At 35.7% G+C, this 6,561-nt stretch overlaps 1 non-coding gene across 1 annotated transcript; it reads right to left on the bottom strand.

Annotated features, from left to right (window-relative positions):
- Positions 1-5,802: 5,802 nt before the first annotated feature.
- LOC131152492 (small nucleolar RNA R71) lies at positions 5,803-5,908 on the bottom strand. Its single transcript, XR_009135991.1, has one exon. It is a non-coding gene; the product is annotated as a small nucleolar RNA R71 (small nucleolar RNA).
- Between the last annotated feature and the right edge of the window lie 653 nt (positions 5,909-6,561).

Raw genomic sequence — 6,561 nt, 5'->3', positions numbered from 1 at the left:
TAAGCTTTCATGGTTTTTGTCAAACTTTAAGCTTTGTCACCCTTTGATCTAAGCTTTGCTTGAACCACTTGTTTGTATATTTTCATTTGCTTGATCTTAAGCTTTCTACTATGTGATTCTTGATGCATTACAACTTTGAAACATATTAAATTCCCTTGATTTGTTATCATCAAAATAAGAGTCGTAAGCCTTGTTAGGCCATCATAACCAGAAAATGCAACCTTATGAATCATAAAGATAAACAACTTAATGCAAGATTATATGGCAAAAATTAAAACATGTGGAAAAGTATTGTATTTTAAATCAAGATTTTCAAGAAATTTCTCACATTTAAGCACATGCCACAATACAACTCAATGTACATCTACACCTAAGGATGGGTAAGCGCGACAAGGTAGGACTATAAGTTCAAGAACTCCCCCTATGAATTTGAATACGAGTTTAGATATAATGAAATGCTTATACTAATCTAAGATGGTTTCACTAAGTATGCTAGGAGTATAAGCAATCATTTTAAGTCTTGTAACATAACTATATTGGATATTGATTAATTTATTTCAAACATTGCAACCAGTATAGTCTCCCTATGGAACACAAATGTATCAGAGAATATATATCAAGGCATGAAACAGTGCTCATAACTGAGAACAATTCATATCTATTCATAGAACTTTAAGAGCTGGATATAATGTTCAGGGTTTTCTAGAAGAGCCTCAAAATTCAAAAAGTGAAGTGATGCATGTGAGTCCTCTATATTCTTACTTCTAGGAATGGAGCTCAGCTCCCCTGAATATGTGATGATTATGTGACGATGAAAATTAATATTCAATTAATTTTCACTCATCCTTTCATAAATATTTTAGCATTTATTTTATCATAATCACCTTAGCACATGGTTTTATTTTTGGGAAAATTCTAAGGAAATTTCAGTAGTATGTTGTCTGTAAATTAAACATTTCCTAAATTTGCATGCACCAAAACCTGATAAATAAAATTAGACCAAAGTTTACTGTAAAATTAAATGACTGCGGTGAAACCTAAAATCGGCAAAAATAAATAAAATTAGACCAATGTTTAAAGTTAAGAAGTGATAATTTATTCTAATATATGCTAGTCATCAATCCCTAAAGCTCAATTCTGTGCAATGGAAAAAAGGTGCTTAACTTTAGATATTTATATTTGAGCAAGAGTTAAGCATCAGGAATTATTTACCAAGAAAAAATTACCATTGTCCATTTGGAAGTGGATTTAACTTTGCATGCTTCTAAGATTTTATTCAAGATAATGATTTATGACCTATATCTCATAAAATAAAGGTTCCAAATATATTTGATAGTTAAGTCCTCAACCTTTACTCTGAACCACTCAAAGGAATGATATGAATTATGTAGAGACAAGAAGTCCCATTCAAGCAGATGCAATACTCATTCCAAATTAGTTCAAAGTGCGCATGTTATGGCCAATATATTCATATTTTATCTAGTCATCATATATATATAATTTGTATACTGGAGTGATTCTTTAATGGTTCTTAATATAATAACAGTGTATAGTAAATGCATATTGTTAGACATCCTAGCCCGGGAGTATATAGTCCAGAAGGGGGGTGAATGGACTCTTTTGTGGAATTACAAATTTTTTCTACAAAATAAAACACTTGACAAGATGCAAGCAATTATATCCCAATATATGAAATTTAAATCATACACAAGACAAATAATAAAGAGTATAGGAAGAGAAAATCAACACCGGTATTTTTACGTGGTTCGGCACCAAGCCTACATCCACGCCTTGAGACCAACTCAAGGATTCAACTATACAATCTCCTTCACCGGCGGAGAAGCCTTACAACTCGGGAACAAATTCCTACCCACTCAACAAAAGCCTCTTCGGTTCACAAAGAACCTTCAGCAAATGGTCCACAAAGAACCTTACAAGAAGATGATAGAAATATAATAAGATGCTCCTCAAATGAGCAAATATTAAATATAAAGCAAACCTCACACTATCTCTCAAGTAATGAATCAAACACAATTAAAGAGTAAGAGAGAATGAGCACTTGTGAATGAAGAACAACAATGCAAAGTGTTAGGTGCTTAGGTTTTAGTGTAAAAAAATATTTTTCACTAAGAATGATCAAAAGCCTTCAAAACCATGTTAATACAAGTCTAATAGCTTGTATTTATAGCCCAAGAGCCTTATGAGCCATTAACTAGCGATTGGGGGGAAGAAAAGATATTTTATTTGGCAAACTAGTCGTTTTCTGCTCGTTAGCATCATTCTGCCCGTTGGACTCGTCGACGAATCTCCTGTGTTCATCGATGAGATCCCTGAATCAGAAAAAGTCATAAAAATGAAAGTTGTGGAATTTTGTCTTTGATTTCTAGGGACAACAAGATCATCCCATTTGGACTTTTCTAGAAAACGTTATGCCCAAAATACCGCAAGGTGTTCAGGACTCAAGACTGCACTACGGTAGTGATGATTGCTTTGTTTTTCCTTGTCAAAAAGTATTTTAATGACTCAAAACATTATTGGACAAAAGTATATGAAATAAATTAAGTCTAATGAAGATTAAAACTTGTCCAAATGAGTTTCTTTTTGAATATAAGATATCTTAATTAATAAAACACATTTGAAAACCCATTTTGATATCTTATATGCTTAGTATGTCCTTCTATAAATATACTTGACTTTCTTTGAACCTTTATGACATAAAACTTGTTTTAACACAATCGGGGCTAAGTATAAAAATTTTCTTAAAACTAGGATATTAAAAACTTGTCCCTTTGAAAACATATTTAAGTTTAAGGATTCATTTGACAAACTCTTGTTTTAACTTAGAAAACTATGCATTGTGAGTTTGTTACTTTTGTGCAGATCCTATATGCTCATGTGTCCTAGTATGCTTATGCAATGGCTCAACTCTTACTCAGAAATCATGCAAACCACACACCGTAAGAGTTACAATACGCACTCACTCACACAACCCTTATTACAATTAATTTATACATAATAAAAACTTCAGGACATGTTTTGGTGCTTCTAAGTCAGCGTCCTTCTAATCTTTCCTATTTGATGTCTACTCGGTCTAATCTTTGCTTCTGATTTGGTACTTCCATGTATTCGACACTTTGTACCTATACTAAATAAGATCTGCAAAGATAGGAAAAGACTAGGAACAACATATAGGTTAATATCATCAAAACACATTAAATAATGATGGTGTAGCCACTAAAGCTAACATTCTCCCCATTTTTGATAATGTCTAAGCTATTACTAATTTACTTAATCTTTGCATTTGTTTTTATACTAATCATGGCTTGATATTCAAAGATAAGCTTACCTAGAACCACTAATTGATTACGCACCGAAACTGCGTAATTGGACGTTTAACCCGAGCTTGACGGTTTATATTTTTAATTAAAAGTCCAAAATTGTCCAATATTTTAATAAAATGCCAAAATCATCATTCTTGAACTTTATTGCACTATTTATGAAGTTTTGGTAATTTTTTGTTGCAGGAAAATTCCAGGGAATCAAAACCAACACCTGTTCGTATTTCGTGCATAAATTTTCCATCCAATCTCCAATCGAGACAATTCAAATTTTTAGAGAAAGAGGAAAGGATCATCTACAACTTTTGTGTTTTGAGCTTTATGAGATATGGGCTCTAGAAGAGTCAAATTTGTGACGAACAGAGAATAAATAAAATGAGAAAATAAAAAAATATATATATGTTTGGATGGATATTTGATGTGACCCGGCCATGCATAGCCGGGTCGGGTTGTTCCACGCCGGATCCTAGGGCTTCTTTTTTTTCTTTTTAAACTCCTCCAGTGCAGCCCCGTGTCTTCTTCTCTGTTTAGCCACTCGAGACCTCTCCAGCAGAACCCCTCTGTGATACCAGTTCGGCCACCCACAGCAGCCATCTGCTGCTCAACATAGCATCTGCAGCAGAACCCCAGTCTCCAGCACAACCAGCCCCGCCCATCTCAACACACCAGCAACAGCAGGTCCCCGGCCTCCCAGCTACAGTAGCTCCTCATGGCCCATCAGCCCCCCTGCTGCAACTAGTTTCTCCAACCCGAGAACACAGCAGCAGCAGCACTACAAAGCCACCATCCTGAGGGCTTCACCTCAGACCTCCACCTCTCTAGCAACTCCACAGCAGATCCGAGAGCACCAATCCAACACAGCAGGCCTTCTCTGCAACCATGCTCTGTTCTCTCTCTCTCTCTCTCTCTCTCTCTCTCTCTCCTTTTATTGCAATTGAATGTGTTTTGTTTTTAAATTATTTAGTTAGTTAAATAGAGTTTTTGAAAATTTGTTTGAGTGATTATTAAGTACTTTTACTTTATTTTATTTTATTGATGTTTAGTTCTTGTTTATTTGAGATTTCTTAATTAATATTGTCATTAGATTGGTAGAGTTTAGCTTAGCTTCTTTCAATTATTTATTTATTGTTCTTTTAAATTAAATTCTGTTTTACTTCTAGCCAAATAATAATTAAAAAAAAAAGATTTTTTGTTTGAAGTTGTTTTTCCAAAATTTAGTCTTTTTTATTGAATCTTGGGTTAGTTAGGGTCGGGTTGATTAAAGTTTGAGTTTTTATTGTGTTTCGTTGTCATTTAAGCATCGAACTTTTGTTTATGTCTGTGTTTAGATTGCGACTCTTGATTCAATATCTTAAATTTGTTGAAGGTTCAATTTTAGTGTATGCGTTTGAATCTAATTGAGTTTCCTTGCCTGTGTGTTTTTAATTCTGAGTTCCAATTTTCCATCTCTAATCAATGCATTTTCTGATGTTTCCTTGAGTAGATTAGCATTAGTGTTCTTCAATTCACTGCATTTTAGTTTAGGACTTTAAATTACATGTCATTTAATTCAAAGTGGAACTCAACAATCTTGGAAACCTGAATCTGAACTGAGTTCAGTACCTTTTTAATTTTGATTGGAAGAACGTAAAATCTGAGATTAAAATGCATTCCCTGAGGAGACAATCTAGCCCTTGGGCTTAATATTACATGACAGAACTCTTATACTTGGGATAGCTTCTGAGCTGTTCATTTTTCGAGTGAGTCAAGTTTTTGGCGCCATTGTCGGGGATTTTCTAGTTTTAATTTCGAATTTTGCGTTTTCCCAATTATTTTTTTTATTTTCTTTTATTAAATAGAAAAAAAAATGAAAAAATTTGAAAATTGAAAAATTTAAAAAAAAATTTGTCTGTTGCCGTGTTAGTGCATTTCTGCTGGCGATTGTGATGTTTGATGCCCTGAGCTCAAGATAATTCAAATCGATTGTGTAGACTTTCACCTAGCACCAGTAGGGATACACATAGCACTGAGTCTGACTGTTCACCTGTTAGTCCTGTGGGTGATTCTGAATTTGAGCTGAATAATCTGTTTGGCCATTATTTTGAAGAAGCTATGGCTGCACATGCACCATGTACACTTAAAGATTTTCTACAGCCTGCACGCACATCTACACCTTCATGCATTGTGTTGCCACAAGATGCACCGAATTTCACTCTTAAGCATGGCATGTTATCGGTGATTCCACAATTTCACGGGATGGACTCTGAGAGTCCGTACCAACACTTGACAGACTTTGAGATGGTTTGCACCACTTTCATTAATAGGGCTGGGACTGATGAATACATTAAATTACGTTTGTTTCCCTTTTCTCTGAAAGACAGGGCAAAAATCTAGTTTAATTCTTTGCGCCCTAACTCTATTACTAGCTGGGCTGAAATGTAACGTGAGTTCTTACATAAGTTTTTTCCTCTTCAGAGAACTCAGTACCTGCAGGAGCAGATCAGTCAGTTCATGCAAAAAGATGGCGAGACATTCCAGGTATATTGGGAGAGATTCAAGGACTTGATGAACATATGCCCGCACCATGGTTTCGAATCATGGAGGTTAGTGAATTATTTTTTTACTGCTTTAACCCCTGTGTGCAAACAATTTGTCTAGTCAATGTGTAATGGGATGTTCTTCCATAAGGAACCATACGAGGGCTTATCATTTTTAGACTATCTCGCTGAGAGTGCCCAGCGGTGAAACGCACGACCAGAACGGGTGCTGATAGCTGCCCAACCTATCCGAGCAATCAGTGGCGGGGGCATATATGAGGTTAAAGAGGACACTAGCTTACAGGCCCTTGCAGCCGCGTTATCTAAAAAATTGGAAGTCATGGAATCCGAAAAGTCGAAAGCTGAGATTTGCACGATTTGTGAGACTTCAGACCATAGACCTCAGGATTGTCAATTCTTACTTGTGATGCAAGAAAGCAGATCTGATCAGGTGTCATCGGAAAATTGGGTTAACAAGACACAAAATCAGCCACTCTCAAACACTTACAACCCGGGGTGGCAGAATCATCCAAACCTCCAATGGAGAAATGATCAGCCTGGTCCATCATCTTCACGATATCAGCAGGCACCTCAATCATATGCACCGCCTCCGCAACCGACATACAATCCAGTCGTAGCTCCTTAACCACAGTACCAACCGCAACAGTTTTCTCAGAGCTACGCACCACCAGGATTCCAACCAGCAG

The sequence above is a fragment of the Malania oleifera genome, chromosome 3 (assembly GCF_029873635.1).
Source record: "Malania oleifera isolate guangnan ecotype guangnan chromosome 3, ASM2987363v1, whole genome shotgun sequence".
In the NCBI taxonomy this organism is placed as follows: domain Eukaryota; kingdom Viridiplantae; phylum Streptophyta; class Magnoliopsida; order Santalales; family Ximeniaceae; genus Malania; species Malania oleifera.
This window is presented reverse-complemented; position numbering and strand designations above follow the sequence as displayed.